The sequence below is a fragment of the Biomphalaria glabrata genome, chromosome 11 (genome assembly GCF_947242115.1).
Source record: "Biomphalaria glabrata chromosome 11, xgBioGlab47.1, whole genome shotgun sequence".
In the NCBI taxonomy this organism is placed as follows: Eukaryota; Metazoa; Mollusca; class Gastropoda; family Planorbidae; genus Biomphalaria; species Biomphalaria glabrata.
In genome coordinates, this window is record NC_074721.1 from 42,744,069 (window position 1) to 42,751,576 (window position 7,508).

At 35.3% G+C, this 7,508-nt stretch overlaps 1 long non-coding RNA gene across 1 annotated transcript; it reads left to right on the plus strand.

Moving 5' to 3' along the window:
* The first annotated feature begins 126 nt into the window (after positions 1-126).
* Positions 127-6,882, plus strand: LOC129921649 (uncharacterized). Its single transcript, XR_008773607.1, has 6 exons — positions 127-298; positions 3,629-3,689; positions 4,908-4,961; positions 5,564-5,607; positions 5,710-5,732; positions 6,711-6,882. It is a non-coding gene; the product is annotated as an uncharacterized LOC129921649 (long non-coding RNA).
* Positions 6,883-7,508: the final 626 nt, after the last annotated feature.

Consider the following 7,508-nt stretch of genomic DNA (forward strand, 5'->3'; position numbering starts at 1 on the left):
ATTTTCTGTTAGTAATTATTTGTTTTTGTTTTTTTAAAACATGATTAGCTCAGAAAAAAGTAAAAGAGGCAGGGGCAGAGATACTAACCTGATAGAATCCCAGACTGCCCAGCCAGAGGTCAAATGTTTTTTTTTTAAACTTTTCTCCATAGTGTTGTCACAGTGTAATTTCTAAATGTTTATTTCAATTTTTTTAATAGTGTTTGTTGTGTATTTATGTTCTTGTTGTGTGTTGTGAACTGATCTGTTCTTGTGTGTTGTGACAAGAGGGACAATAAGGGCAGCTACTTTATTTTCAGTAAGAGTTAGCTCCCTTTAATATACTATTTAATTCTCGGTTAAATGTTTCTTCTTCTTCTAGCCAGCTTTATTGCTGCTGAGCTGTGAGCTCTTTTGCAGACTGTGCCAAGGAAAAAAAGTGTGCTGTTTTCTTCAGTTGTTCAGCACTGCCGTACAGGGTGTTGGTTATGTTGGGTTGTAGTGGAAGTAGGGTCTGTCTAAGGTGGATTAGGGAGGGGCATTCAAAGAGGATATTGTTTAGGGTTTCAAAGGGGTGGGCGCAATGTCTGCAAAGGGGTAGTTGTGTGGAGTTTATTTTGTTCAGGTGGTAATTTAATAGTGGTGTGTGTCCTGTTCTTAGTTGGAAGATTGTAGATTGTTCTTTGCGGGGGAGGAAGTTAATACTGTTCAGTTTGTTAGGCGTAGTCATTTCTCTGTACATGGCTCTGCCTGCGTTTCCTGATGCCCATTGGTTGAGCCACTCCTCTTTGTGATTGTTGACTAACATTGACCTTAGGGTGAGGTAGTTAACAGGTCTATCTGGTTGTTCCATAGATGAACCTGCCTTTGATAGCTTATCTGCCTTTTCATTTCCCATGATGCCAATGTGTCCAGGGATCCACTGTAGTGTAATATTGATATTTAATTTTGATATCATCTGGTGGATTATCACAATGAGTGTTGTCAACTCTCTTGGGCTGTTTGAGGTGCTGCTGTTAAGTGCTTGCAGAGTAGATTGGGAGTCTGTAAAGACAACAATATCTGATGGTGGTTGCACTCCTTCATATAATTTGTTTTCCACTGTCTGGAGTGCTATGGTAATTGCCTCAATTTCGGCTTGGAAGTTTGAGCAGTAATCACCACAGGGTGCGCTTATCTCAAAGTGTTTATTTTTAGGGAAGACCAGGAAGGCACCAAGACCAGCATTGATGGTAGCTTTGAAAGTCGATCCGTCTGTATAAATATGGATAGCTGTTTTTTGATAGCTTTCGATTGTTTCAATCGTGCCTACTTTGAGCTCCAGTGGATTTGATTCTTTTGTTAAGGTGTTATTTAGTAAATGTGTTTTGATGGTTGGTTGTTTGTAGTTTAGTCCGGGTGTAATGTTTGAAAACCTGGTAATTTTTTCTCTGTTATTGGGTAGGTGGTGTTTTAGGGCTAGTTTGTCAGTAAGTCGGATCAGAGTCCTTTGCTTTTTTTGGTTGTTTTTCCTATTTCTCTGTGTTAGTAATTTATTTGGATGATCGTCCTCCAACCTTCTGTATCTCTCAATAGCTTCTAATGCTGCTCTGTTGCGCCTTAACTTAAGAGGTTCAATATTGGAGTCTATTTCACAGGCTGCTGTGGGAGTAGTTCTCATACCTCCACTAATTGGTTTTGGATTGTATCTAATGAGGATTGATAGGTTTTGTTGGCAGCTACTTGTATGGAGAGACAGTTATCCATTACAGATCTGACATATCCAGTGTATAACTGTCTTAAGGTTTTCTTTTCAGCTCCCCAGGATGTTCCTGCTAGGTGTTTTATTTTGTTTAATCTTTGTGATGCCTTTTCTTTTAAATCTGCCATAAAGTGTTTTAGAGACAGTCTTTGGTCTAGTTTTACACCAAGATATGTTGGATTTTCTTCTTTATTTATTGGCTGAGAGTCTATTTTTAGGATGTAGTTTCTTTTTGCTGTTTTGTTGCTATGGCTAAAGATTGAATAAACTGACTTTTCTTTGTTTATTTCCATTTTCCATAATTTTGAATATGTGGAGATAGTTGTGAGGGCTCTATTTAGTTTGGATCTAGTCAGCACTGGATATTTCTCTGTAGTCCAATAGCCACTCTCTCTTGAGCTGACCAGTGCATTTTGAACGAAATCTCCATCCATAATGTTTAACTAATACTTGTGTTGTTGTGCTCTGACTGTGTTACTCAAGAGGAGTGTGCCACTGTTATGGGAAGAGTGTTTCGTTAATGAACTAAGTAGACTTTATTTATTTGTTAGTAATAAGTTGGTTTATGTATGTATGTTTTTTTTTTTGTAAAAGACATCTTTTGTTTTGATATGAGACAGTAGTGTGTCTCATGGATGTTGTCATTTGATTATGACATTTATTATATTATTGTAAAACATTGTTTTGGTTTTTGAGATGAGACACTATTGTGCCTCTGTGATGCTGGTTCTTTGATTATTTTGAACTGAACCTGTCCTACTATTTTGATTTGTTTCATTATTTTATTTTGTTTTGTTGGCCTTTATTTCCGTTTGTATTTTACATGATCTTTTTCTTTTGTTTCTAAACAAACTCTTTTTTTTTTTTTGTTGCAAAAGAAAAAAGGTTCAAGACCAGAAAAAACAAGCGGTACTTAGAAAAAGCTCAAGGTTGTTGTGTATGTAAAATCTTTTGTTTCATGAAGTATCTCTTTTTTTTTTTTTTATATAATATCGCCTATCAAACTTTTATAAGCTCTCTGCTTATAAATTTCTGATAATTCAATTTCCAAAAGTTAAGAAAAATGCCCTGAAGCCAGTGGCGTAGCTCGGGTGAGGAGAGGAGGGGGGGGGGGGAATTTGTAGATTCCCCCAAATTGAGTGTCTGAAATTTGTTTTTAAATAAATTAAATGTTACGTCACTTTCATGTAATCCTGCCTTTCACATTGTTATATCAGTTAGTGACCCTGTTGCATGTATTCCACACAGAGTATTAACTCTTTCCATGCGGGGTCATTCTCAATTTCAAGGATTAACTTCCATAGCGCTGACTAGTGCCGTGTTACTCTCAGGAAGTAACTTTGTATAAAGGGTAGTTTAAGAGCACTGAAAACAAAGGAGACCATGAACGTGTTGAAGAAAAGTATCACTAGTCAGATGATTCATACAAAAATACAGCTATTGAAGTAGTGAAAATGTCTCTTAATAAGAGAAGTAGTGCTGAAGAGATTTCATTCTGTGCGCTGCTTCTAGTGTCCATCCTACAGTTGCTGATTCAGAAAGTTTCTTCAACAGCTTGATGATTTTGTCAAGCTGCAAAGAAACTGCCCACGTAGTTTTCTCTCTTGCAGACCACCTTGTATTACTGTCCTTTTTTAAACTCCAGGCTCCAGCTTATTTCAGTTTGGCCCATCTCTGGGGTGAATTTGAAAAAAAGTTGACTTCATTTGGAGATGAAGGACAAATTCAAAGTCTGGAAAACCATTTGGACAGCTTTAGGTTTCTTCCTGAATAATGACATGCTGATGAAAAACTGTTACTTTTTCCTGTTTGATGAAATACAGGCAAAGTGCTTAATAAGCTAAAATGTTGTAATTTTTGTCGCCTTAGAAAAAGACTAATAAAACTACATCTCTATGTTATAGCTAGGAGTGAAGAGAACTTGAGAAACACAAGCAATGAAGTTAGTAACATAAAGTCAAGGTTGATAGTAAGTATTTACAAACTTATATCAACTCACTCTGTCTGTCTGTCTGGCCAAAAGTTTGTACACAATATTTCTCTGACACCCAATCTTAAGCTGAAATTTGCACAATTATTTCTTTTACCTGAAAACACAAGAATTATTTTAAAAATTAATCAATTAGTACCCTAACCCGCACACATGAGGGGACCTTCACCACCCATAGGGGTAACAGCGGTGGGTTTTGAACTGGTTAGCAAGCCTTTCTCACATCCCCACCACGTGAAGGTACACTCAGGTATACTCGCTAGAGCATACAGTGGTAGCTCACTGAGAGCCATGTTTGCTCACATACTTAGCCATCATAGTGGGTAACAACTGGCCACTTTGAGTACCAAAGACAACTGACTTAAATTGAGTTTAGTAATTATCACTTCTTCTTCTTTGAGGTTTTTCTCATGCTATCACCTTTTTGACCCAAGGTGAACAAATAACATAGTGGCTGAGTGGTAAAGGACTTGACTTCTGAACCAAGGGGTCATGGGTTCAAGTCCTGATGAAGATGGATTTTAATTTTTGTGATTTCTAGGACACTGAGTCCACCCAAGTTGAATGTGTACCTAGCATTAGTTGAGGATAAGTAAAGGTGGTTGTTTGTTGTGCTGGCCACATGACACCTTTGTTAACCTTTGGCCACAGAAACAGATGACCTTACATAACAGTTTTTTTTTAATAAATAAACAAACAAAACAACATTTAAACCCATTAGCCACTTCTGCTGTCCAGAACGTTTTAGTCCTATACTGTTTTTATGAGATGTTCCTAAAACCCCTTTTCAATATTTGAAACTTTTTAAATTAAATATTTCTTCAGTCTCATTGCTAGGTTAATTACAAATCATTTTGGAGAAAACTGATTTTATTTTTCATTAAAAGGAAGAATCTTTATACCTTATTTTCAGTTATAATCTCTATTTTTCTAGCTGTAGTTTGTATTTTTATATTAAATTCAAAAATGTGACCTACTTCTCTTTGCTTAAGATTATAAAGGTAATCGGGGGTAGGATGTTGTAGGTTTATACAATGTTCAATATCAAATGGTTAATTTTTGGTAAACTCTTTAATTTCTTCAAATTTATCAGTCTTAGAGAAATTGATTTAAAAATTTGTCTTGGGAAATGCTATTAGGATGTAGCTTATATCTTTCAAGACAATTTGTCTATATTTTAAATTGCTCTCTTTTCAGGATGTGGAGCATGAAAAAATCATGCTAGTGAAACAGCTGACACAATTTAGATCAGTAAGTTATATCTTTTACAATCAAAGTTGATCTTAAGGACCATACAGAAAAAAAAAGTAAAGTTTCCCTTTCAGACCTTGAGATTTATGGCGATCTATGGTGCAGATGATGTTAAGGCCATCTGTTTCTATTGCCAACGGTCAAATAGCAGGATGCCATGTGGCCAGCACAATGACCAACCACCTTTACTTTGCCCAACTAAAGTCAGGTACCCATTAGAGTTGGGTGGACTCGGGGGTGCCCTAAAAATCCTGAAATTTAAATTCCCAGTCTTCCCTAAGATTCCAACCCAGGACCCCAGTTTCAGAAGTCAAGCGCTTAACCACTCAGCCACTACCACCCCACCCATTATTCCATATGCTTAAACAAATTCCTGCAAGTTCTCCTTCTTCCCTAGTGTCATTAGAGAATGGAAAGGGTTGCTCAAATCATCCAGGAAAACCGAGGACTTAGCAAAAAGTCATTGATTAACATGCATGACTAGTTTGAAAGGTGTAGGATCTAGTTACCTTTTTATTTGATACAAAGTCTGTAAGTAAAATTGTGATAAGAATAGAATAAGAAAATGAATCTGATTAACAAATATTTGTTTTTCTCTTCAGAAATACAAAACTACATAACCAGACAGAAAGACAAAGAAATCCAGGTAAGAATAAAAAAAGCTATGAAAATTTTTAGACAATACATTTTTTTTTCTTAAAGGTGTCAGAGAGAGAAAGAAGATTAAAAACCTTTTTTTTTTCCCCAGAGACTCAAAAGTGAACTGGAGCGGTAAGTATCTTGCCTAACACTTTCTTTTTAGCACTTTTTTGTTCTAGATTAGTGCTTGTTTTTTTTTTCTGTAAAAATATTCACTTGTGGTTGAAACAGACAAGTCTTGAAATGGAGAAAAGGGATTGCTCTTCTTCTTCTATAATACAGACGTTACTTCAAACAAGAAGATGATTACATCCCACGCGTCTTGCATTCAGTCAAGCATATTAACCAATGACTTAAATTAAATATTAGACCTAGACTATAGTCTATAGCAGGGTTAGCAAATTATGGGCTGCAGGCCACATGCGGCCCATCAGAATATGCGGTCTGCGGACACATACAGAAATCAGGTGTGTCCACAATATATACATATAAAAATGCTAATAAATTAAAACTAATTTTAAATATCTTTATAAATATTTGGCAATGTCTCATAAAATGTTTCATGTAAATGAAGATTATTCTTATTGGCTATATTTCAATACATTCAGTTAAAGCAGTGGTGGCCTTAGGGGGTAGCTAGTGGGGCAACCGCCCCCTTGAAATTAGAGATTCCATTGTTATAGTCAACTTCGAAAACCAGATCAGTTCTCATAAACTAAGATATTTGATAGTATATGATTTGATTTGATACAAATTATTATGTAAGTTCTTAACATACTTTTGGTTACAAAGTCTCATTCTGTTTGGAAAAGACAGCATCTTATAACCTGCAGTATTTTTTTTTAAACCTTTTTTTTTTTTTTAAATCTTGTTAAATTTCTTTAAATTACAGTGTACAAATTACAACTTGTGGATTGTTCTTTGCATTATCATTACATGATACATTTCATGTGAGGACAAAGAATCCGCTACTAGCCCTAAACTTTTATAAACTCAACAAAGCATCACATCTTAATTAAATATACTCCAGCTATATCATGCTTTGGTATTCAATGTATTCTAATGTTTAAAATAAAAAAGCTAAATAAAATTTTTTTTTTTTTCTTTCAGCCAATATGAAAAAGAGTGAGTTTTCACAGCATGACAGTTTTTTCTTAGAAGACTTTTCACAGTGTCAACTTTGTATTGTGGCTTTCTTCAATTGTCATTAAGATCAGTGAATTCTGTTAATTCTAGATTTGAAATTTTGTAACTTAATACTGTGATTAAATACTGAATTGTACCTCACCCTTGTTGCTTTTATCTGTACAGCCAATGATTATGAATGTTAAGAATTCCAGTTTTTTCAAATTATGAATTGGGTACAGGCTGAGAATATTATTTGAATTATGGCTTTAAAAACAAAATAGTTTAATTTTTATTATGATGAGTTTGATTGCACTTAAGTTTTCAACTAAAATAAAGTAGTTAAACTAAAATTTTATCATGAATTTCAAAATATAGTTAACCAAACAAACTTTTCATAACTTTTGTACTGGAGGGGGGGGGGTTGAATTTGACCTATATAGACCTAGATATAATCATTCAACTTTGCTAGCACAATACAAATGTCTAGAATAAAAACATAGAGCCTGGAAGCTCAAAATTGGAACCAGTGAAATCTGCCGTGTGGAGTGTCACCAGATAATGCTGACCATATCCTCCAAAACTGCTCTCTTTACGAAGAGGCCCGCACTATACACTGGCCCCAAAACACCTCAATAGAAAGAAAACTATACCGATAGCTCCCTGATTTCAAAACCACTGCGCAGTTCATCTCATGTATTGGTCTAGTCATCTGAATACCCTTCAACATAAAATGAGAACGAAGAAGAAGTATAGAACCTACAGATAAGATTTATGTTAGTG